The following is a 27,049-nucleotide window of genomic DNA, read 5'->3' on the forward strand; positions in this document are numbered from 1 at the left end:
GCAGAGCTCGCAGGTAGTGAGGAGGCTGCAGAATTTAGCTTCCAATCAGTCTGATCTCGGGGAGAACAATCCCTGGTCACCCCAGAGCTGCAGACAAAGCTGCAGACGGCCAGCGGCCAGCCCGGGAGGGATTCGCCTCAGGTTGTTAGCAAAGTGCCGAGAGCCTGGAGCAGGAGGGAAGAGCCAGCGGGCCCTGAGAAACCAAAATAATCCGAGACAGATCCCTCCAGGGTCCCAACCACCACACCGGACTCCGCTTCTGAAGGTGGGCCCAGCAGTTGACCTCTGGGCCGGAGACTGACAGCGTGGGTGCAGTGTCCCTGCTCCTCTGAGGGGGAACAGGAGGAGTGGCCTCGCTGGTGACAGTGACAGGGAGATGAGGCTCCCCATCCACACCGAGGAGCACTCACAAGGTGGAATACACAATCGCTCAAAAGCGTGTTTCTAAAGGACTGGTAATAAGCTAAGGAAGTGCTCATATTGTATCATTGCCAGTATTTTTCAAGCTCCACGGTAAAAAATCACTTAGAAGAATGAAAATGGTTATATTGGTAGCTACTCTTTTTTGAGGGCCAATTTCCATTTCCCATGTTTGAAATGCTGCAAATTGTATCTCTAATCTTTACAGCCGTTCTGAAAATTAGGGGTCATTTTGTTCATTTTGCAGGGGAGAATCAGCGGCTCAAGGAAGACACTCTATTCGTTGTGTGTAGAAGCAAGGATTGAGCCCAGGCTTATCTAATTCCAGAGACTTTTCTCTAATATCACCTTTATTACAGAAAAAATAAAAGGGTCACCTTCTCTAAAGGAAGTGCTTGTATCCAGGTACAATAAATGCAAGAATAACACTATTGAAAATGTTGAAATGATGTTCATCTACTTATACCCCTGTTTTCCTTCTGATAATATTTTTACCTGTCTCAGGAAACAGTATGGATTTAGACTGTGTGCTGTTAATTTGAATGTTGTCTGAGTTCTTTCCTGCGGGCATTGGGCTGTCTGCAGATGTCAGGCCCCGGGCTGTAAAATTCACTAAGCAGATTGCTTTCAAATAGCCTCCCTCCACAGATCCCTTGTTTAACTTCTGTAAATCTGCTCTGAGTCGCTTTCCTGACGTGACTTACGTGGCTTATGAGTTTTTGCACACCAATTTTGTTCAGCGAGTGAGCAAAAATCGTTTTCTAGAATCCCCAAACTCAGTTCTTTCCTCACTCTGCACATGCTTTATCTTTGGCTGGTTTGCAGACATGAAAAACCAACAGCGTTGACAATCTGTGTATTCCCACTTGAGTGCCACCATAACAGAGAGAGGCTGTGTTTTTCATGCTAAATGAGAGAATTGTTGAGTCATAATAGATATTTTATGCACCGCAAACCTCTGAAAAGTTCTGCATGTTATTCAAATCTGTGCACACACACAATTCTTTGTCTTTTTTTTTTCTGTCTCTTACTTAATGTAATTACCTCTGTCTATTTTATATTTTTGGCCCAAAGATAGAAGCTGTGAGGAAAGAAAAGTTGATTTTCTGTATACTCTATTTTGCTTTGCAGTATCTGTCCAACAAAAAGCATTTCATGATCCATAGGTTTTTCTCTCTCCAAGTCTCCCATAGCAATTTTGCTCTGAGTCTTACTGCATTGAGACATCTGCCCTCTGTTAATACAGGGAGGGCACAAGCATTAAATAATTTAGATTTGAGCTCCTTATTGGTAAAGCCCGTGTCTTCTTTGATTTGTCTTTGCAAAATTGAGTGCATGTATTCATTCCATGAGCATTTAATGAGAACCTACTATATGCCATATATTGCAACATAAGCACAGATTAATAAGATGCTTTCTATTTTTAAGGAAAAAACTTTCTGATGGGGAGATGGTCAAAGTAGGTAAGTACAAAGGATTGGAGAGTGTCACAAAGCAGGAAGCTCTCAATGAGAAACGTTTTTATAAAGCACACATCTTAGTTGGTCTTGATGGAGCTAGCAAAGCATGTAAAGAAAGACAGGGCACTGCAGGTGAAGAAGCAGCATGCGCAGGATAAGGCGCCTCGCAATAACTCAGGTGTGCAGAGACGTGCAAGCAGTTTGGTGTTTGCAAAAAGCATATAGCCAGGTGAAGAATCCCAGGAAAGAAGATGGGAAGCCATATCGAGACCAGTTTGGAGTCTCCATGTGCCATTCTAAGAAGTTGAAACTTTTACATAGATAAGAGTTTATCTAGCTAAGATGTTGTCATATTATGTGTATGCTAATTTTAACAGTAATTTTGAGAACATTTTACTCTTTTTCATACACAAATCATGATCATGTATGTGCACACATGCAATACTGTCATCTGCATGAGGACAGTAAGTACTGCTATGGAAAGACATTACACTTTGGGGGAATGAGAGCCTTACTTGCAGTCAAGAAAGAAACAAATTACCACTTAAAGTGACACTTAATATATTGTCAGGATTCCTGACTATTATTAGTTTAATACACCCTAATGGGAAAAGCAATTCCATTCCCCCTCCTACAAATTCTTAGTTATCTTAGTAGTGATAAGTTTTTGCTTTTTTTCCCCTCTAACAGTATGCAATTATCTTTTCACATATTTAAGACTTCAGTTTCTAAATAAATGGAAATTTTTCACTTGGCATCTTGAAACTATAAAATGCTTTGGGATACTTTTCTTTCATTGCTGCAGACTTATGACAAAACAAAATCAGAGGCTGAATGATACCTGACAGGATCATTTGTTACACCGTGCCGAGGACAAATGATGGCAATGATGACAAATTGCGATTGCTCTCTGGATACAGGTACTCTGCAGTCGGTCTGGAGATGCCGGTGGGGAGAGGAGTCATCAGACGGCCGGAGGAGGCCTGGCGGAGCCCAAGAACCTGTCTCTTAGCGCCAACTTTCATATTTTTATTTCACGCCTCCCTTTGGTTTATGATATATGACATCAACAATGACACTAAATTAAATTAAAATAGTTAATAGAATCATATTGTTTTTTTTAGTTGTTTGTATTTAATATATTATTATTTTGTTTTTAACAATTTGTTAAGACACGTAAACATCCATAGTTTATACTTCATTTTTATACATATTTATGTAACACTACAATCAAATCATTTAAATCTAAGTGGAATATTCATAATAATTATTACTTAATTGTCCATTCAATATTGAAGTTTGAAAAACTGTAATAGACAAAGAGAAATTACTGTGGCTACTTCGTTAGAGTGGTACCGAAGTATAGTGGAAGCTGGCATTTATATGTCCAAAGACCTAGGCTCACGTCTTTGCTCTCTAGATTTTTATGTGACCCTGAGTTATTAATCTGTTTCCATATACTGAAAATGGAGACAATGCTATCTGACTTTCAAATCTCAGTGCAACTATATGTGTAAAGTGTCCAGCACACTACTTGTGTCTAATAATGTTAACTTCCCCTTTTATGGATCTGAACTCTAATTTTCTCATTTATAAAAGAGAAACATTAAAACACAACTCGCAAAGCTGTGTCAGTGCGATGAGGTATGTAGAGTCATGTTCCTTGTACGGGCAAACACAAAACTTGTTCCAGCTGTTCCTTTTATAGAAATAGAGACAAGATGATGTTTTCCATTATGAGACATAAATCATTGGAGTCACTTCTCAGTGATGTTCCTGCAATAAAAATAAGCACACATTTTCCTAAAGGATAGGCACATAAATAAGAAGTTTTTGTTATGAAGGTTTAGGTATTTATGTGGGAGAGAGTTTAAAAGGTTCTTCATCTTCACACGGGTTGGGAAGCGGAGCTTTGGAAAAGGGGGTGAACCGCCTTCTTTAGGGACCCCCCAGCAACCTATTGGAAAGAAAGGATCTAGACACTAAAACCTTCTTCAGAAATGTCAAAATCAGGGACACTGGGCAACATGGGCTAGGATAACCCTTGATCAACACTGGTCAGGAATGGTGAAATCACTCTGAGGAAAGAAGATTGTTAGATTGGCAATGTAACCGACCATTTATTGGAAAATGCTGTGTGCCAGAAATGTTTCTAAAGGCTTTAAAATATGTACTAACTTTCAACTTCATAAACTCTTCCGCTCTGCATTCTGCTTATATCCACTTCATAGATGAAGATACTGAGGCACAAAGAGTTAGGTGACTGTCAACGACACACCGCTGATAGTAGTTGGCACGGTGAACATTTGAACCCAGACACATTGAATCCGGAGCCTGTCCTGTTCACTGTGTGGATCTGTGTCTGGCGCATCATACCAGGCAGTGCGCTTTCGTACTGACCAGACAAGGGGATAAAGTGATCCTTGGTCTTCAAAGGGGTGAATTATAGAGGGTAAAGCCCCAACACAGCAGAAAAGACGTGGATTCTGGAAAGCACATTATTTACAAGAGTGCTTTCCTTCTGGTAAATCCAGTCCCTCAGTCCATGAAGCAGCCCCTGAGCTTGCTTTCAAATGGACGAAGTAGGAGTGGGCAGGAGTGGCCCGGGGACACCCCGGACACTGATCAGTGCGCAGAGATTCTTCAGCACATTGGACGGGAGCGCACAGTTGAAGAAGAGGGCGAGTCCTTGGCAACTGAAGCATGTGAGGGCCCAAGCATGGGCTTGATCAGCCACCGGACTGAGGACAGTCTCGGCACAGAAAAGTAAAGCCCACACTTAATCACACATATAACGTCATTTTGCAAATGGCATATTATTGCATAAATGTTAGTAGTCCTCAATTCCACTTGCCTGTATATGTGGACATATATGTATGTAATAAAAATTGACATGATTGCATTATGAGTAAAATGTGGGGTAGGGAGTAGGAGGAACATTAATATAATCAATCCTGATATCAGAGGGAGGGGGTTCCAACATGCTTTTTGTCTACGTGTTGTTCTTTCCACCCTTGCTCCTAGAATATGTCCCTCGACCTGCTTGGTCAGTGTGTGGCCTGTGGTGATGCTTCCTGAGTTGTGCGTCTTGAGACTCCTACTGAACTTGCAGCTTACGTTGCATGCACCTCTGACGCCCGTGTTCTCTGCCATACCCTCGAGTCCTCAGGTCCGTGTCATGTGAAGCCTTTTTTTTTTAATTTTTTATTGAGCCAGAGGCCTCTGACAGTGAACTGATGGTCTAGGCCAAGACTGATGCTCCGAGTCCTAGAACTCTTAGCTGCTTTCTGTGTTCTGGGCTGGATTCTGGGTAGCAATTCTCTGGGAAGCTTCCTCTTGGACTCACCCTCTCCCTCCTTCCTTTAAGTCATTTCACATCTACCTTTTGGCCAGCAGTCTGTGGTTAGTTCGTTCCTTCACCCAGCTGAACACAAGCCTCTCCTCAGGTGCTTGGACTTTATCTAAGAGGAGCACTGAGAAACAAGAGAAAGGCCTTCCCTAAGATTCCTTCAGGACTCGTCTGTTGTTTCTAACCCATTTCTGGAGGTTTAACCCTCAAAGTTTGGAAGCTAGACCAGTTATATTTGACCAACTCCCTATCTTAGACTCTTCTACTTATCCTTGACCAAGGACACTTTTTTTTTTTTTTCTATTCTGACCTCATGGCCCTGTCTTAATATCACAGAGGCTGCAGGGCTAAAATCCAAATTATAGAGAAGGGAATATACGTTGGAAAATATTTCAAAAAAATTAGGCACAGTATACATATATACTTAAGAATCATTATACTCCTCCTAAAACTGTTCATTGTAAGGTTGTTTCTATGTTTTTTCAAAGAAAAGAAAGAAAAATTAGTCACCCAAATGGTTTGTTAACAGTACACTAAATACCCATTTCATCCTAGTCTCTCATTTCTGTGGTTCCAATCCACACTAATCTCCATTTTCAGCCTGATAGCTCTCATTAGTCATATCAATGTCATGGTGTCTAACGTGATGGGAAATGCTGAAATTTCAGTCCTTTGCAAGATAATCCTTAATGCTTTGACTGGTTTAACATTTTGACAGTTCAGAGCATGGATAAAAGATAAAGGTGCTTAGTGACAGTTTCCAATTTTAGTCTTCTAGCATTATTGTGAACATTAAGGGTAAAGTGAATGGAAATAATATGCACTTTTTATTCTGGATTAAAATCCTAGATCCATTCTTTATTTTAGTGATTTTATTGCTTTCAGAGAGAGGAAAAGAGAAGGAGAGAGAGATAAAAACATCAATGATGACAGAATCATTGATCAGCTGTCTCCTACATGTTCCCCACTGGGGATGGAGCCCAAAACCCAGGCATGTGCCCTGACCAGGAATTGAACCTTGATCTCCTGGATCATAGGTTGATGCTCAATATCTGAGCCACGTCAGCCGAACCCTAGGTCCATTCTTACAGCTGATTATACAGGAGGGCATTGCTTGATCTCTCTGCATCTCAATTTCTTCATATGTATAATAGGGTTAATAACATCTACCTTTCAAGACTGGTATGAGAAGGGAATATATATGTGTATACGTATGTGTGTTTTACCTAGATTATTATATATATATACACATATATATGTCTATATTGATACATATACACACATATATTTTATATATAGTAAGTGCTCAATTAATGGGAGCTTATATAAGGATTTTTTTTTAATGATTCATAAAGTCATTGGTGATAAAAAGCATAGTTTTCTATTTGTCATTTTGTAAGTTAGGATGGTTCCATTTGGTACCAACTGTCCAAGCAGAGGACTGTCAAAGGGAAAATTGCAGTGTGTCAAATGTCCCATGGTCATGCTTAATGCAATGTAGCTCCCTTTAATAATAATCTAGTTATTATTTAACAGGAAAGGAATAAAGGGAAGACTAGATAATATAAACCTGTCATTTATACAGCTTTGCTAATTTGACACTGTCCAAGTCTGTTCCTTACTGATCACTAGGGGGAGGGAAAGGACAACAGACACATGCCTAGTAAGGTCTGAGTGATTCAAGAAGGTGCTTGTTTGTCCATCACACCTAGGAACATATAATTGGTCAGATTATTAAGAATGTGAAACCTTAATATTTAAACTTCTGAACAAAGGAGTGTGCTCTCTCGGATTTTACCCTCTGTTGGTTCTTGGCCTTTGGCCCTCTGGCCCTCTTGGGACTCTTATTGCAGGAGACACACTCCCCTTGTACCATGTGGCTCACAGACATGTAGGACCCACACAATGGACTAATGGACTTTATTTAATTAGCTTGGATGCTGAACTGGGCCTGACTGCACCATGGAACTTCCAGAAGCTCTGGACACTGGCCCTGCATTTGGTTCTACTGGAACCCCAGCTGCACCACGTTCAGGGCTGGTTTAAGGGACGTGGGACTTTACAACCTGAGGAATGTAACTCTACACAAATAGAGCCTTTACCACATCTCACTCTCCCATGGGGGCTTCTGAAATTGCTTATTTCAGCTGTACCCCAAGAACCACACCACTCCCACGAGCAACAGCAGTTTCATTTTCCCCTGACATCTTCTTTGCCTCTAATATTAAATCAGATTGAGAGAGTGAGTAAAATTCACATATAAGTTTCTGAAATAATTGATTTTTATCTCCTTAGGTGAATGAGAAACAAGACTTCGTCCTCAAAATCAACCTTAGCCTTGATTATGCTCTTAAAACCCCATCGAATGCTTTCAGGGGGACAGAGCCATAGGGGGTCTGTTTGCACAGTCCTTTTAAATTCTAATAAGCTTCTCCCAAGCATATTTCAAAATCCTGGTAGCCCCTCCCCACTGCTTCCGCAAAGGCTCAGAGGCAAGTTTCCTCTTTCATCTTCAAAAGCTTCAAAGTTTATTTTTGAAATAGGAGTTTCTTTTCCCATTGAATTCAAAGAGTTTTATGGGCTTCTGTGCGGGAAGGAGCTCCTTGAATTCAGGAATGCATTTAAAACATCCTGATGTCTCTGCCTCCCTGATAGGCCTGCTGACCTCCGAAAGCATTCAATTTTCTATACCTTTGTTTTGTGGATGACTTTACCAGAAGCTGAGGGGGGTGCTTGTGGCCTAAGAGAGGCTGGTTTGTCTGAAATGAGAAAATGCCTAAAAATTCTACCTTTTAATCTCTACCTGTGGGTTATTGAGGGATTTTAAATCAAATTAAGAAAGGAAAGTGGGGAGAGAGGGGGAATAAAAATAGGAGAGAGGGAAAAAGAAAAAGGAGGGAAGAAAGGAAGGAAAGAAGGAAGGAAGTTGGAAGGAAGGAAGGAAGGAAGGAAGGAAGGAAGGAAGGAAGGAAGGAAGGGAGGGAGGAAGGAAGGGAGGGAGGAAGGAAGGAAGGAGGGAAGGAGGGAAGGAGGGAAGGAGGGAGGGGGGAAAGAGGGAGGGAGGGAGGGAGGGAGGGAGGGAGGGAGGGAGGGAGGGAGGGAGGGAGGGAGGGAGGGAGAGTGAAGGAAGAAAGAAAAAAAGAAAACCTTCCCACCTGCATACCCTCTTTCAGTTTCCCCTAGAATTTCTGATTTGGAAGCCTAACTTTCTGTCTTTCTTTCTTTTGGTTTGAACCCCCCGGGGGACAGGAGTTTGCTGCCAGGAGGCCCTCAGAAGCCCCGACCACACCCCTCTGCGGGGATGACTGGAGGACGGGGCTGGGAGGGAAGCTTTAGCCCTAGACCCTGGGCTTGGGCAGTCGCTGCACCATCTCTGGGTAAGTCTTCTGCCTCTTCTGTGACTACAGCAACGGACCTTTGAAGTTCTGGAGAGATGTGATCCATTTTCTGCATTGTCATTGAAGGTGTGAAGGGAAGAGAGAGATTTCTTCTTGGGGATTTTTCAAACTGGTGCAGAATATTTTTGTCCCCATAATCCCTGTCACAGAATTGCCGAAAGTTTTGGACCAGGGACAACAGGATCTAGGGTGTCCCATCCCCCATCTTCATGTGCCTTGTAGGGGGCTATTATCTCTCCTCAGGAGATGTATTGTTTGCTGTTGTTTGTGAACATATGTTCTTTCTCCAAAGGGATCTTCAGCACTTCGAAGGCAATGGTGTCTTTTAATACTCCTTGTATTCCTTACATCTCCCTCTACAGTGATTTAGGATAAGTGCTCAACAATAATGAATAATTATTTATTTATTTATTTATTTATTTTGCTTAAATCAAGATGGATAGTAAATTTGTCATGAAATTTTGTTTCCAGGGGAAATCTGTGAAAAACAATGTCTCTTTTTTGGAAGATGGTGAAATAACTTTTTTCAGTGTTTGGTTTGTGTGGGGCCTATCCTTTGGTATGGAAAATTACAAAAAGTCATTGAAACTATTTCACATAAAACATACTGCAAAATTTAGCAATGAATTCTTCCATCTTTCTCTTTTATTTTTATTAAAATAGCTGAAATCTTACAATACCTAATATGAGAACATCTGGAGTTAAACTGAGTACAATCAGATGGCTATTACATTTCTTAGCTTTTCTCTATTCATATTTGGATTATTGGGAAAATGAACCAATGCCTAAATTTTATGTAAGTGTAGTATTTTAGAACTGAAAAGAGCTTTAAAAGTCTTAAGTTAAATTCCGCCATTTTTACAAATAGAGAAATGCAAAAAGGTTGAGGGAGTTGCCCATAATCATACAATCACACAGTTCATTTGGGGTGAATCAGAAAGATAGAGAGAGAAACAGAAAGGTAGGGATAGAGAGAGGCAGAGAAAGGCAATCTGTGTAAACAGAACCTCTCTCGATCGTCATTGTCACAAGGCAGACTTCTTTGGCCAACAGTCACATCTTTGCCCTTAGAAAGCTGATTTTGTATTTCACTCTCCTTGTACACTCACTATGTTTGATAGACAGACATTTGTTTTAGCAGCTTTAGGCCAGGTTTTTAAGAGGGGTGCAATTCCTTGAGAAATAATCAGTATGCTTTTTTCCCCCTCTATTAAACTAGATCTAATATTTCCAGGAACTGAAAATACCCTATTCCACCTGAAATCAGTGCTCCACCCAAACTCATGAACTCAAAGCTGTATCTACACTCAAACTTTCACTGTCCTCTGGCCTTCATTAGTGTGTATGTGTCTCCCCTTATCCACAGGGGATACTTTCCAAGACCCCCTGAAATAGTTAATGGTACAGAGCCCTATGCATACTGTTTTCTTCCTATACATACATACCTATGATAAAGTTTAATCTATAAATTGGGAACAATAAGAGATTAATAATAATAGCTAATAATAAAATAGAACAATTATAGTAACATACTGATTATGATAGCTCTCAAAATATGTATTGTATTGTATTGTACTCACCCTTCTTATGATGATGATGTGAGATAATAAAATTCCTACGTGATGAGATGAAGTGAGGTGAGTGACGTAGGCATTGTGATGTAACACTAGACTAATGTAAGGGTTACTTGAACACAAGCACTGCAGTCCCAAAATGGACAACCTGGTAACCAAGACATTTACTAAGTGAAGAATGGGTGGGCAGTGTTTACAGCCTGGATATGCTGGACAAAAGGATGACTCACTTCTGATGTGAGATGGAACAGGGTGGTGTGAGATTTCATCACACTACTCAGAATGACACACAATTTAAAACATAAGAATTATTATCTCAGTAATTTTCCATTTAATATTTTTGGACCCCAGTTGATCACTGGTAACTGAAACTGCTGAAACCGAAACTGCAGGTAAGAGGAGACTACTGTATACAGTTGTATTGCGTTTTGTTCTTTCAAAACATTTAGTTTCTTTTACTTAGACTCATATACTTTTTGTTATAGAGATATGAGTAAGGCACCATGATTAAAGTTTGGTGTAAATGAACTGCCCAGCTTGATAAGTTGCACCTGTGATGTTGATTTCAATTCGGCAGCAAGGGGATGACTCTGAATCGAAGCTTTGCAGACAGTTGATGGGCCTTCAGAAGAGCAGGCTTCTCTCTTGAGTCTGTATCCCCTAAAAATGTCTACTTTGCCCTGTTCTGGCTCACTTCTCTTTCCCTGATATTGTATAACTTGTATTTCAGGGAACTATTGCGTGAGAGTCTCACCACCTCCTCTGGCCAACCCGTGAAGCTAGTAGGTACTCTGAGTGCACTGGAAAAAGATGCCTCCGGGTCACAGGATGACTCCATCTACATCTCCAGGCTTCTCCTCACCCCCCAGAGAAAACCATAGAGACCATGCTGAGAAAGACTCAGGGGGACAGGAGGCAGGCAAGGTGAACAACTTTCCCAGAAGCACACTCAGACTACTGTCATAGGAAAGAATTACCATCCCGGCGGCAGCATCTCTGACCTGGGGATGAAATCTACAAGAAAGAAGCAAAAGGAGTCAAGGGTTTCTCTATAGAAAAGGACCCACAGAGACATCAGACCAAGCTTTCCAAAGTGATCCATGCCAGATTTTTAAACTCGAAACTTCAGAATTAGCATCTAAGGCCATAGAGGCTGTTAAAATTATTTCTGAGTAAAGAGACAATTAAGTTCATTGTGAATGAAATCAACTGTTATGATTCTCAACAGAATCTGTACCCGAGGCTCACTTCGAGAAACTGAAGTGTGTTTGGGGTATTCCAATTTTGAATAAATACACTCCATTGCTGAGGAGAAGAATATTTGGGGACAATTCACCAGATATAAATCACAGCCTAGTCACAAATGCCATTAGGAGAGACAGATTCAATTAATGTTTACCCATCTGTATTTTGTTGATAATATTCAATTGGGTTATTGTCCATTTATTGTTGAGTTTTAAGAGTTCTTTACATATTTTGGATACCATTATTTTTATGACTTACAAATATTTTCTTCCATTCTCAGCATTATCTCTTCACTTTTTTATAGTGCCATTTGAAGCACAAATTTTTTTAATTTTAATAAAGTCCAATTTGTTTATTTCCTATTTTCTTGGGTTACTTGTGCTTTAGTTATTGTATTAAAGAAACCACTGACTGACTAATCCAATATATCATAAGTTTATATTGATTTTTTAAAATTACTTGATAGTATTAGCTCTTACATTTAATCATTTGATCCATTTTGACTTAATTTTTGTATATGGTATGAAGCGGGAGGTCCAGTTTTATTCTCTACCATCAGGATATCTAGTTGTCTTAGCACTACTTGTTGAAAAGACTATATTTTCTGCCTTAAGTTATCTTGGTACTTTTGTTAAACATCAATTGACCATAATGTGTGGATTTATTTCTGGACTCTAAATTCTGTTTTTTGGTTTATATATTTCTTATGCCATTGTCATGCAGTCTTAATTATTGTACCTTTTGTTGTTTTGAATTCAAGAAGTATGAGTCTTAAAATTTGGTCTCCTTATTAAAAATTGTCTGGGATATTCTGGATTCCGTGTTATCCATGTGAGTTTTAGGATCAGCTGGTCAGTTTCTGAAGAAAGCTATTTGGGATTTTCATAATAATTGCAAAGGAGATTGCATTGACCTGAACCTCAATTTGAAGAGTATTGCAATTCTAACAATATTTCTTCTAACCCATGAACATAGAATGTCTTTCCATTGATTTAGGTTTTTTAAAAATTTTTAATGATATTTTATAGTTGTTAGTATATGTCAAGCACTTCTTTTGTTAAATCTGTTCTTAGTATTTTGTTTCTTTTTATTTTACTGTAAAAAGAAATATTTTAGAATTTAATGTTTGCATAGTTCATTGAAAGTATATAGAAATATATTTGATTTTTATATCTGGTTGTGTATTATGTCACCTTGATGAACTCATTTAATTGTATATGTATGTATATATTCTTTAGAATTTTCTACATATAATATCCCATTAAATGCAAGTGAAAATAGTTCTATTTACTCCTTTTCAGTTTGAGTACCATTTATTTATTTTCCTTGACTAATTGTCTCACTTAGAACTTCGAGTTCAATGTTGAATAAACTTTATGAGAGCAGACATCTTTGTCTCATTTCTGACCTTGTGGAGAAAGCTTTCAGTTAACCTTTATCAATTGAAGGAATTCTCTACTATTCCTAATTAGTGGAACATTTTTAATTATGAAAAGGTGTCTAATTTTATTAAATGTTTCATTTGCATCTATTAAAATAATCATGTACTTTTTATTCCATAATATAGTACTAAGGTATAATTTATTGGTTGATTGTCACATGTTGAAGCAATTTTGCACACATGAACATGGGATATAATTGTTCTTATGTTTTTTTCTGGATTTGACTTACTAGGATTTAGTAAAGACTTTTTCTCTCTAAATTTATGTCTGTTTTATACTTTTCTCTGATATTTCTTTTTGGTTTTGGTAACAACATAAAACTGGCCTTGTAGGATGAGTTGGGAAGCATTCCTTCTTCTTTTATGTTTTGTAGGACTGTGTAAGATTGGTTTTCTTCTCAAACATTTGGTCAAACTCACAGTGTCATTTGGACCTGGAATTTACTTCGTGGGTAGTTTTCATTACTAATTTAACAATCTGACTTGTCACAGGTAGACTCAGATGTTCTATTTCTTCTTGAGTTAGTTTTGGTAGTTTGTATCTTTCTGGTGATTTATCTATTACATCTGTTATCTAATTTGTTGACATGAAAGAGATGATAGCATTCATCACACACAATCCCTTTTATTTCTGTAAGGTTGGTAGTAATGGCATATTTTTCATGTCTAAATTTAGTACATGCTCTCTCTTTTTTTCTTGGTTTGCTTGGCTAAAAGTTTGTCAATTTTGTTGATCTTTTTAAAAAAACAATTTTTGCTTTTATTGGTTTTCTTTATTATTTTTCTATTCTCTATTTTATTTATTTTCACTCTTTCTGTATTATGACATTCATTCAGTTTGCTCCACATTTAGTTTGATCTTGTTTTTCTAGTATCTTAAATTGGAAGATTAATTATTAATTGAAAGGAATCTTTTAAAATATAGATATTTACAAATATAAATTATTCGAAGGATAGTTTTATTTGTTATAGGACTATTAGTTGGCACTTTTCTTTTTCAAAACTTTGAATGTACCATCACACTGCTTCCTGTCCTCCAAGATTTTGGATGACAAATCAGCTGTTTACCTTATTGAGTATCTCTTGTACATGATTCTCTTGCTGCTTTAAAAAATTCTGTCTCTGCAGATCCAGGATGGTGGTGGAGTCATGAGAAGCTATACTAACTTCCTCCCAGAACCAAACTAGTATTACAACTAAATTATAGAAAAGTCATCCTGAATAACCAACTGAAGACTTTCTGAAAAGAAGTCTTATAATAAACAATTTACAAAAGAAGCCACATCAAGACTGGTAGGAAGAGGAGAGAGGTGAAAAGGGTTGACTTGTTCCCACAGCCAGTGGCTGAGGTTCTAGAGGGATATCTCAGCTGCAGGCTGAGAAGTGTGAAGCCTGAACCCCAAACCAGGCTCCCCAGCCCAGTACAGCAGAGCTAGGAAAAGGTGCCCACATTACATCTGGTTGTGAAAAGCAATGGGATTTCTGTATGCCTGGGAAAGATGGATAGAGACATAGGCACCCTCTTAAAGAACCAATGCACAAGATTTTATTCTCAGCCACTCACCCTGGGCTTCAGCAAAGGGAAGGGAAAGGGAACTAGCGTCTTGAGAGGAGAGTCTGGAGTTTGACTTTCTGGGGAGAGAGCTAAAGGGTTAGCCATGAGGATCCCTCTTTTGAGTCATTCCCCTATACCACAGATGCCATCTTTCATGGGTGGGGCACTCCCCTCCATGTGGCATCAGCTTGGGGAAAAGCAATAGCCCCACCCTCTGGACACTCAACCTTTGGAGGTTATGCCCTGCTGAGGAGTAAGCCAGAGACTCTTTCAGTGACTGAGCCTAACAGGCAGCTGGCAGATGGGAACAGGAGGAGGCAACTCTCTATGATTTGAGACTTTTGCTGACCTGTTCCTGGTCCGGGAACTGGTAAAAGCCAGTCTTGGTACACAACTTGATCATAACCACATATATGAAGACCCAGCAGAGACAATAAAAAACTGTAGATCACTGATAGCTAGCTCCAAACAGGTTGCCCAGTGCCAGTTACAGGGAGTGTCTGACATTTGCCTGCACAAGATTCCATCCCAAAATGCCCAGAGGTGACACACCCAGTGACCAGCTTCACACAAAAAGAGAGAAGAATTCAATAAGCTTCACAAGCAACATATCCAATGGAAGATCTCGGCAGGCACCAAATCATTTTTATGTGATCAGTACCTGCATAGCAACTCACATGCAGTGATGGGTCAAAGCCTCACAATCAGCCAGCCTGAGGGTTGATTCCATGCACAAAGTAGCCAACAGCAATCAAAACTCAGTTACAACAGAAGGACCCACATAACCCACATAAGGGGCATTCGCAGAGAACCCAGCTCAGGCCATTAAGGAGACTGTGTCACTAAATCCCAATGGACACTTACTATATAAGGTCACCCTATCAAGACTGGAAGTCATAGCAGATCTGCTTAATACATAGGAACAAACAAAAATAGGCAGCCAAAATAGGGAGACAAAGAAACAGATCTCAAATAAAAGAAAAAGACAATTTTCCAGAGAAAAAGAATTAAATGAAATAGAGCTGAGCAATTTATCAGATATACAGTTCAAAGTAATTGCTATGAGGATGCTCAACAACACAAAAAAGGGACATAGGCATTATAAAAATACCAGCCAGAAATGAATATAGTATCTGAAATGAAGAATACCCTGGAAGGAATAAACAGTAGGTTGGATAAAGCAGAAGATCAAATCAGTGATTTGAAAGGCTAGGTAGGAAAGAACACTTAATCAGAGCAGAAAAAATAATAATAATTTAAAAAACATGAATTTAAAAAAAAAAGATGAAAAATATGAGAATAGTTTAAGGCACCTTTGGGACAATATAAAGAGTAAAAACATCCACATCATAGGGGTACCAAAAGAGAGAGAGAGAGAGAGCAAGGGATCGAGAACCTATTTGAAGAAATAATGACTAACCTGATGAAGGAAAAGACACACAAGACAAGGAAGCACAGATAGTCCCGCACAAGATGAACCCAGAGGCCCACACCAAACTTCATCATAATTAATCGGTAAAGAATAAAGACAAAGAGAGAATCATAAGTGCCACAGAGAAAGGAAGTTAGTTACGTACAAGGAAGCTCCCATAAGACTGTCAGCCAATTTATGAACAGAAACATTTCAGGCGAGAAGGGATTAGCATGAAATATTTAAAGTGATGAAAAGCAAGGACCTACAACCAAGATTACTTTCCCCAGCAAGGCTATCATTTGAAATTGTAGGAGAGATAAAGAGCTTCCCATACAAGAAAAAACTAAAGGAGTTTGTTACAACCCAACCAGTATTACAAGAAATGTTAATTCTTGTAGAAGAAATGTTAACCTTTGAAGAAGGAGAGAAGAAGAAGGACAAGGAGGAGGAGAAGAAGGACACTTTTTGGTAAAGGAAGCATTCCATTAAGAAGATAAAACACTTATAAACACTTATGCACCCAAATAGGATCACCTAAAGATGTAAAGCAAAGCTTGATAGGCATAAAGGGAGAGGCTGACAGTAATACAGTCACAGTAGCAGATATTTACACCCCAGTGACATCAATGGATAGATCTTCCAGACAGGAATTCCACAAAAAGTTGGCAGCCCTCAAACTAGATCAGATTGACTTTATCAATATCTTCAGAGGATTTCACCCTAAAGCCACAAAATATACACTCTTTTCAAGTGTACATGGAACATTTTCTAGGACAAACAACATATTAGGACACAAAAAAGGACTCAATAAATTTAAGAAGGTTGAAATCATATCAAGCATCTTCTTTGATTATAATGGTCTAAAACTAGAAATCAATCACAGGAAGAAAACTGAAAAACACAGAGACATGAAAGCTAAATAACATGTTACTAAACAATGAATGGGTTAACAATGCATCAAGGAAGAAATCAAAATATACCTTGAAACAAATGATCATGAGAACAAAACAACCCAGAATCAATGAGACACGGTGAAAGCAGTCCTGAGAGAAAAATGCATACCATTACAGGCCTACCTCAAGAAGCAAGAAAAATCTCAAATAGACAATCTAACTTTACACTTAAGGTGACTTAAAAAAGAACAACAAACAAAACCCAAAGTGATTAGAAGAAAGAAAATAATAAAGAACAGAGCAGAAATAAACTACATAGTCTAAAAAAAAATACTAAAGATCAATGAAACCAAAAGTTGGTTCTTTGAAAAGATAAACAAAATTGGCAAACCTTTAATCAGACTCATCAAGTAAAACAGAGAGGACTCAAATAAATAAAACCAGAAATGAAAGATGTGAAGTAAGACCTGACACCACAGAAACATAAAGGATTGTAAGAAAATACTATGAACAACAATGTGCTGACAGATTGGACAATCTGGAAGAAATGGATAAATTCCTAGAAACATACAATCTTCCAAAACTGAGTAAGGGATAATCAGAGGATCTAAATAGACAGATTACAATTAGTGAAATTAAAGCTGTAATTAAAAAACTCTCCTAAAACAAAGTTCCTGGATGGGATGGCTTCATAGGTGAATTATACACAACATCCAGAAGAAATGACACCAATCACTCTAAAACTATTTCAAAAAATTCAAGACGAAGGAGGACTGCCAACCTCATTTTATGAAGCAGGAATTATCCTAATTCCAAAACCAGATAAAAACATTAGAAAGAAAGAAAATTATAGGCCAATATTCCTGATGAAAATAGATGTTAAAATTATCAATAAAAGTTTAACAAACTGTACCCATCAATATATTAAAAAGATCATATATCATGATCAGAGCTTTATTCTGGAGATGCAGGGTTGGTACAATATCCACAAATCAATAAACGTGATACATCACATAAACAAAAGGAAGGATAAGAACCACCTGATCATATCAATAGATGCAGAAAAAGCATTTGATAAAATACAGTACCCATCTATGATAAAAACTCTCAGCAAAGTGGCAATGGAGGAAACATACCTCAATGTAATAAAAGTCATATATGACAAACCCTAACCAACATCATACTCAATGGACAAAAACTACAAGCATTTCCCTGAAGGTCAGAACAAGACAGAGATGGCTGTGTTCCTCACTTTTGTCCAATGTAGTACTGGAAAGCCTAGCCACAGCAATCAGACGAAAAAAGAAATAAAAGGCAATCAAATTGGAAAGAAAGAATTAAAACTGTCGTTATTTGGAGATGACATGTTACTGTACATAGAGAGCACTAAAGATTCCACCAAAGCTACTAGAACTGATAAATGAATTTAGTAAAGTAGCAGGATACAAAATAAATACCCAGAAATCAGTTGCATTTTTATACACCAATAATGAACTATCAGGAAGGAACACTAAGAACACAATCCGATTCACAATTGTTTCCAAAAGAATAAAATACTTAGGGATAAAATTAATCAAGGATGTACAAGACCTATACTTGAAAATTATGAGACACTGAAGAAAGAAATTGAAGACTATACAAATAATGGAAGCACATACCACGTTCATGGATAGGAAGAAATAACATCATTAAAATGTCCATAATGCACAAAGCAATCTATAGATTAAATGCCATACTTATCAAGATACCAATAGTGTGTTTCACAGAACTAAAACAGATATTCCACAAATGTATATGGTACTACAAAAGACCTAAATAGCAACAGTGATCTTCAGAGAGAAGAAAAAGTTGAAAGAATCACACTACTTAATATCAAACTATACTAAAGACCATAGTAATCAAAACAGCACGGTACTGGTATAAAAATAGACATAGAAATCAATAAAACAGAATAGAGAGCTCAGAAATAAACTCAAGCCTTTATAATCAATTAATATTTGACAAAGGAGGCACAAACATGCAAGGGGCTAAAGACTGTCTATTTGGTCAATAGTGTTGGAAATATTGGACAGATACATGCAAAAAAATGAAACTAGACCATCTTCTTACACCATACACTAGAATAAACTCAAAATAAAAACTTAAATGTAAGATTGGAAACCATAAAGACCCTAGAAGATAGCACAGGCAATAAAATATTGGACATTCCTCATAGCAATCTTTTTTATGATATATCTCCTAGGGCAAGGGAAACAAAAGAAAAAATAAACAAATGGGAAGACATCAAACTACAGAGTTTTTACACAGCAAATGAAACCATCAAGGAAATGAAAAGGCAACCCACTGAATGGGAGAAATTATTCACCAATACATCTGATAAAGGCTTAATATCCAAAATATATAAAGAACCTATAAAGCTCAGCACCCCAAAAACCAAATAATCTAGTTAAATAATGGCCAAAGGACTTGAATTGACACTTTTACAAAGAGGAAATACAGATGGCAAAAGACATATGAAAATATGCTCCAAGTCACTCATCATCAGAAAAATGTAAATTAAAGCCACAATGAGATCACCTCACACCTGTTTGCTGGCGAGGATGTGGAGAAACTGGGACAGTCCCTCATGTGCATTGCCCTGGGTATGCACACAGCTTTACATATGCTTGTGGTCCTCTAGATTTTCAGGAATATCATGGAGTTTTTAAAGTCTGCGTGAATACCTCATTGTTCAGCTTTTCCTTATGCTTTTTTGGTTAGCTTATTGCTTGCTCCAACTACTATTCACTGTGCCAGACTATGGCAAAGTTAAACAATTACTGTAAGTGATTTTTGAAAATCACCCCTAGAGAAAAAATTTTCATGCTTAATGAACTTAAAAACAGGTCCAATAAAAAGAGCCTTGCAAGTAACATCTTCCAGGGAAGCACCAAATAGGTCCAATAATGGCAGTTCTCTGGGAATGAGGCTTTGAAAGGACTGCAAACCTGTGCTCTCCTGCCCACCTCAGTGGTTCCAGGCTCCTGGATTTTACTGTGATTATGAGCTGTAGTTTTCTGGGGCTATCCTAGAGCTGGAAGTGGGTATAGGAGAGACAATAAAAGTTTAAAAGCTATAGAGAACACTTTTTGAAAACACGATTCAGCCAATTTTCTTGAATAAATGCTTTCTTTATTGCTTTGCCTTGAAATATTCTCTTGAAGCCCCTGGTTAATTTCCAGAGATCTGTAAACTTGGCTTTGACAATTTTTCCAGCTTTCTCTTTGCTTTTATTGAAGACAGAGTTTTCAGAAATTTTTACTGTTCTATTTTTGTTGATGGCTGCCCAAAGCCAAGGATTGATCCATAGTAGTTTCTGCTCTTAGTGTGTAACTGTATGTAAGAAATACGTCTAATGTCAAATGTGGAAAATAGACTTTATCCATTCCTCAGACAATGATTGAGGATCTATTTTATTTGAGTCTCTCTGCTATATACAGGTAATAAAAATGAAATACTTTCCTTGATCTAAGAGAACTCACAATTTGGGGTAGAGAGAGGAAAGCATATAAGCAATTGAATTCCAATATGATCATTAACAAAAACAGCAATTGTAGCATGAAAAGGAAGAACCTTGTGGGTTAGGATGTTATAAGAGATGTTATAAAAGTTGTGTGTGTGTAGCTATGAGAGTTAGAGGATGTTCTGGAAAGGAAATTGCAATAGCCAGACTCTATTGGAAGGAAATATGTAAAATTTTTGAAATAAGCAGCATAGCACAACATCTAGGAGCACAACCTCTGGGGTTAAACTCTCTGGGTTCAAATCCTGGCTGTGATACTTTTAAGTCATTGAATTTGAGCCAATCACATAACCTCTTTGAGTCTTAGTCTCCTGTTTGATAAATGGAGTTCCTGTAAGTACCTACTTCCAGAGTTTTTCTGAGGATTAAATAAATTAACATATGTGACATATAACAGTGCCTGCTAACAGTGAGTTTTATGCATTAACTATTGTTATTCTTTACATATAAAATATAGAAGCATAGAAAATATAAAAAAGAGATAAATACACATTTAATAATATGAACTGTAATAAAGTAAAGCTTAACAAGCTCTTGTCATTTGGTGGGGATTCCCAAAAGAAACAATGATTCCCAATGTTGGAGGTGAGGCAGATACTTCTAGGGTGCATTATAATCTTGTGTTGAAAGCATAAGTTTGTGGTCCTTGAGTATATGAAGGTGGAGAAAGAAGTCCCAGAAATTGTGCCATTTTCAATAAACTTTACCAGCCTCCTAACCTTTAAACAGCCTATAGAATTATGGTGCCTTTTCTTAACCAAATCATCCATATCATGTCAGGAGCCAAATGTTTTGACTTTTCACTGTACACATAAATCACCAATAGGTTAACTAAATGGTCTGTCTTACTGAGTCAAGAAGCTCCAAGCTTCTCACTGCTAATAAGCATTGACTCCACACCATTCCTAAAATTTGTTTTTGAACTAAAATCTCTTCAGTCATACAAGGGAAGGTAGATCCTTCGGTCGTGGTGGTTCTGGGTTGTTGACTTGGAAAAGAACTTATCTTAGACTCTGGGACTGTGGACAGAGTCCCAAAAAAGCCTGATATTTCTCTCCCAATTTGTCTTACTCCCAGTGATAGTTTTGAGGAAACAAATAATGCTGGAGAGAGATAAATTCCTTCATATAAACAAGTGGCAGTACTGAAACCTTACATTTGTTTTGTAACTTGGAGCAGCCCCAGGCATTTTTTTTTCAGTTAGCTAACAATTTGATGGGGTGAAATGGAAAAGAAAAGGCAATACATGACTGGTCTGGGTTCTTTAATAGATAAATATATCTTTTACTTTAACTTTCTGTGATGAAAGAATATAGGTCCAGAATATATGGGATCACTTAGGCCAGTTGTAAATGATGTATGAAATGAAAAATCCTCAGAGCCATGGCTCTGCAAACACTCTCATGTAAGGCCATTCACAGCTGTATTAAGCTTAAACAAAGCAGAAAGATCAAGGATTTTCAGGCCAAAAAGGACAGCTTGCAGGTACACATATGAGCATGCATGTGCACACATGAAAACACACAAAATAAAAACCTTCTGAAGAGTTTTATTTTTAAAATTTTCATTCACAGAAGCAATTATAGGAGTATTTTTTCTTCCAGAACATTTTCTTTCACATTTATCCCATACTCAGTTGCAAAAAAAAACTATAGAAAATAATTGAAATTTCAAAAACCTAAAATGTATTTTTGATATATTTAATTACAACAAAAATAAAATTAAACAAACATTAAACAGAAAGATACAATTGGATAGTTGTTTATGTAAATTAGTTGGAAAGAACATAGTGTTCATGAAGCCAAGGTTGAATCCCTTGCGAGTCTTTAAGAATTTATAGTTTTCTTACCATATGGCTTGCTTGGCCTTGTATATAGGGTTGGTTTCAAAGCATACTATGTAAGAGTAGAAATAGGTCAACCAAAGCCTGACAGTGCTGAGTTCTACCCATTCCTTACTGTACAGTCTTTACACTCACCGCTTACTCCTAAGAGCTGGTTCTCCCAATGAAGTCTCAGCCTTAGTTGCAGATTGTGTTACCGGTCCAAAGTCTGTGTGTCCGATGCTTCAAAAGGCCTAAACTCAAAATGTCAGAATTTGGAGTAAAAAAAGGTTTAGTGATCAAGAATGTGACAACTGAGAAGATGGGAGTCCTAATCCTCAAATCCATCTTAAGAAAGTAAAGAATTCAGGCTTCTTTTATGTCAAAGGAAGGAAAAATCAGAGGGGTTGTTTTTGAAAAAATTCAAGCCCCAAACAGAATTCCTCTGATGATTAGCATGTGTAAAGCAAGAGCTATTAGCTTGAAGACCATGGGAACAATGTAGGCTTGAACAAGTGGAGACAGAGAGACCAAGCATTTCACTTTGCTATGTATGTACTTAGCCTTCTCTAGGGCAAAATTTTGCCATATCTAAAGAAGTACTGTACCATTATCTTGATACTTCAGTAAGCATTTCTTTTGTATGTGATGTTCTCTGGATTATATAATTTGAACAATCCCATGCTTAGAGTATACTCTACAATTATGTTAGTTCTCCCACTCTCAGTAATTCCTGATTTAGCCATAAAATCAATGAAAAAATAGTACTGCCCAGAAAATATTGTTTATCCTACTCTACCTTACTCAACCTTTATTAGTTAGGAAGGGAACATGAAATTAGTTCTGGCTATTGCTGTGAGCATAAGAATTTAAGAACTGATACACCACCTCTATGCTCTTTCTTTCCTGGACAGCAGTAACCATACATTCCAGATGCTGTCCTATAAGATGGGGAACTCTGCACTAAATCTATGTGGAACAACCCCCAGCCCACATTTGACTTTTAATGAGTGTGAAATAAGCTTTGTTAAGTAGTCCATTGAGATTTGAGGGTTAATCAATTAACAGCCCACCTGCCTATTAGAATCTGAAAAGCAATTTTAAAGCACTTAGCAAACACATACATAGATAAATTTGGAGTATCATTTTGCATGTGGAGAAAGCACATCCACCTGCCATTTATCTTCATATGTGCATCTTTTAATAAAGGAACTAGCCCAGTGAAATACTGAGGGTGTTATGATTTTGTTAAATTAACATTTGCTAAATAGAATTCTAGGGGGTCAGATGGTTCAACAACAGACCACAGGGGAATTGAAATAGAGACATTTACTACTCACAGGTCATGGAAAAAGCATATGACATGACTTAAGGGGCCACAAGTGGAGGTCAAGTCAGGGTTCAGGCAGAGAGCCACAGGAACTGGTCACGTGACTTCATTAGGGTTTGAGGATGTGGTGCTTTGGGAGTTCCCAGCCTAAGGTTGGATTGGCCAATTTGAAGCAAAAAGAGCAGAATTTCTAAGGGTTCTTATCTAAGGATTGCATAAAGGGAAGGCCATGGGAGGTTGAAAACACTTTTTATGATGAGGACTGTTGGGGGAGTCATATCAGGAACCTATATTTACTTGTGATTATATAGGCTATTATCTAAAGCATGTGCTCACAGGAGAAGCTAATGTCACTTGGCCACACAAAAGGAATGCCAAGGCAGCAATATTATGGAGTAGTTTAGCTAAACCCACAATAGAGGTATAGTAGGCAGTTAGACAGGCAAGAGTACAGCAAGGACTGTGGGCCAAGTAGAGAAGGTCAGCAGAGTGGAAAGTCCAGGTGCCTAGCAATGGACAATTGTAGGGTGGGACCTTGTCCTCAAGGTGACCTTTCCTCCCTTAGCATATCACTGGTCATGCAATTTAGATCCCCTGGTCTCTCATATTGCTAATCATGTGGTAGACCCCCTTAGAGGAGAAACAAAGGGGCTGGAGAATAGCCTCATATGACTCCCATAGAAGTCCTTGTACAATCACTCCTTTAAGCACTAAGCCCTCAAGACAATAAGGTTCTGACCCACATGAAATACCCTTGGAATCAGAGCCTCAGGTCTGTTGACCACAGAGACAGAGTTCTGGGACTCAGTGTTTCAGCTCCCACCTGATTTTTTCTAAACCCAGGGGCAGTTACTTAATATTTAAAGTATACTGTTCAAAAATCTTCCTTCCTGAGACAGCTATAAAAAATGCTTCAAATATCTAAATTTGCACAAGAAGATACATATTTTGCATACTATAGTTTAGAATTTCTTTGGTAAAATTACAAGTGTTTAAGATAAGATTGGATAATTATTTGGATAAACTTTGTGTCAGTATGGATGGGATATGGGATCTAGTTAACTTAGATAACACATTTGGAGCAACACTCTAAATCTAGAACTTCATTTGATAATGTACTCTTTCATTTAATGGAAAGTTTTGAACCTGATTTTTCTAGAAAGTTAACTTATTCTGCATCAGAGTATTGTTGTATTTGAGTTGGAGGGAAATTTTTCATGCATGTACTTGTTATAGAACAACAACAACAACAAAATGAGCAGGAATTGCAGCAAGCTTAGCTTTCCAAGGGAGACAGCTTTGTTCGTGATGATAATAAATGATTTTATATATAGCAAACTGGATTCATTTTTACACCACACCTGGAAGTAAGTTCAGGGAAAAGAGACACATAGCTCCCCACTATTCTGAAAATTATAAACTATCAATAATCACGTAAGGGCTTCTGGTCAAGATGGCTGCATATGTAAATGCAGAGATCACCTCCTCCCATAACCACATCAAAATTACAACTAAACTACAGAACAATCATTTTTTTCAGAACAACCTATAAATCTACAGCTAAGGATATAAAGAAGAAACCACATAGAAAAGGGTAGGAGGGTTTGTCCCACACACATATGTGCCGTATAAAAGTTGAAAAGGATATATCAACTGTGGAGGTCCTACCTGAGGAGTGAGAGGTCCCAGCTCCACACCAGGCCTCCCAGCCCAGGGTTTCAGTGGCAGGAAGATAAGTCCCCATAACATCTGACTGTAAAAACCAGTGGGCAGTGTGGCTGACCTAGATGGAGGCAGCTGCAGCTTCTTTTAAAGGGCTCACACACGGACTCATTCCCTCTGAGTTTCCCCACTGGGGAAGCTCAAAAGGCATGAGAGAGGAGCTGAATTGTCTGGCTGCATCAGGGGGAGAGCTAGAGGGGCAGATTTCTACCAGACAAAGCGCTAGCAGAGGCTATCTTTCCTTTTCTAAGACCCACCCCCCATACACACAGCTGGCAGGCAGGTGCCATATCTAAGTCTCCATCAACTTGGCTAATACTGTTCACCCCACCTTGATGATTACCTGAGATACCACCACACCCACTTGCAGGCACACCCAAGCTGATTCCTGTGGTTTTCCATATAAATTGCCTGTTTGGCCCATGCTAAGACTTCCCTAAAATTTCTCAAAGGTTCACAAATTGAAAACCAGTAGCATCTGGCTTCAGTGTGCCCCATACATCTCCTTAAATGGCCCCAGGCCTGGCACTAGTAGTAACCAGCCTTGGTTCAGAGCTTGGCTTCTCCTGGGCACCTCCAATCCAAGCACAAGTGAAAGCCATATGCAGATTGCTCTGCAGTTCTTCCTGGGTGACTCCAGGCCAGGCACAAGAAGTGGCTGATCTTTCACTCCCCAGGTGGCCCCAGAGCCAGGGCACTCAATGGACAGCTTTAGACTATGCTGGATTACAATCCTGCCACCTCCATGAGTGACACACTTAAGGGGCAGACTTGGTGAGCACCAAAGCCCCACGGAAGCAAGTCCTACTCCATAGGATTAGCTCCTGCAGAGCAGCTCCTCCACTGTAGTCACAGCAGGTCCTCTCAGTAGATCAGCCTGGGAGTCAGTCTCTCCCAGTGACATGCCAACAGCATTCAAGACTCAACTACAATAGATTGGTGCACACAGCAGACACAGAAGCCCACCGGGAGTCCCCAGGTCCAGCGACTGGGGAGGATATGCCACTAGGCCATACAGGACACATACTACACAAGGCCACTTCACCAAGTCCAGGTGATAAAGCAGCTGTACCTAATACATATTAATAAACTTAAGGAAACACCCAAAATGTGAAAACAAAGACACGGATCTCAAGTAAAAGAACAGAAGAAATCCCTAGAAATAAAACTATATGAAATGGAAGCAAGCAAATGACCAGATAAGAATTCAAGAAAATGGTTATAAGGATGCTCAGGAACTTAGTGAGAAGTTCAACAGCATAAAAAAGGACATATAACCATAAAAAAGAACCAGTCAGAAATGAAGGACATATTAATTGAAATGAGGAATAATTTACAGGGAATCAACAGTAGAATAGGTGAAACTAGGAATCACATCAGTTATTTGGATAATAAGGAAGCAAAAAACAGCCAATCAGAAGAGCAAAAAGAAAAAGAAACCAAAATGAAACAAACAAAAAATGAAGATAGTGTAAGGAGCCTCTGGGACAACTTCAAGCATTTCAATATTTGCATCATGGGGAAGAGAGATGGGGAAGAGAAAGAGCAAGAAATTGAAAACTTATTTTTCAAATAAGAAAAAATAGAGAAAACTTCCCTAATTTAGTGAAGGAAATAGACATACAAGACCAGGAGGCACAGAGTCCAAAACAAGATAAATCCAAAGAGACCCACACCAAGGCACATCATAATTAAAATGCCAAAGGTTAAAGATAAAGATAGAATCATAAAAGCAGCAACAGAAAAGCAGTTAGTGACTGACAAGGGAGATGTCAGCTGATTTCCCAACAGAAACTTTGCAGGCCAGAAGGGAGTGATAAGAAATATTCAAAGTGATGAAAAGCAGAGACCTACAATCAAGATT

Source organism: Miniopterus schreibersii (genome assembly GCF_964146895.1).
Source record: "Miniopterus schreibersii genome assembly, chromosome: 7".
Lineage (NCBI taxonomy): Eukaryota > Metazoa > Chordata > Mammalia > Chiroptera > Miniopteridae > Miniopterus > Miniopterus schreibersii.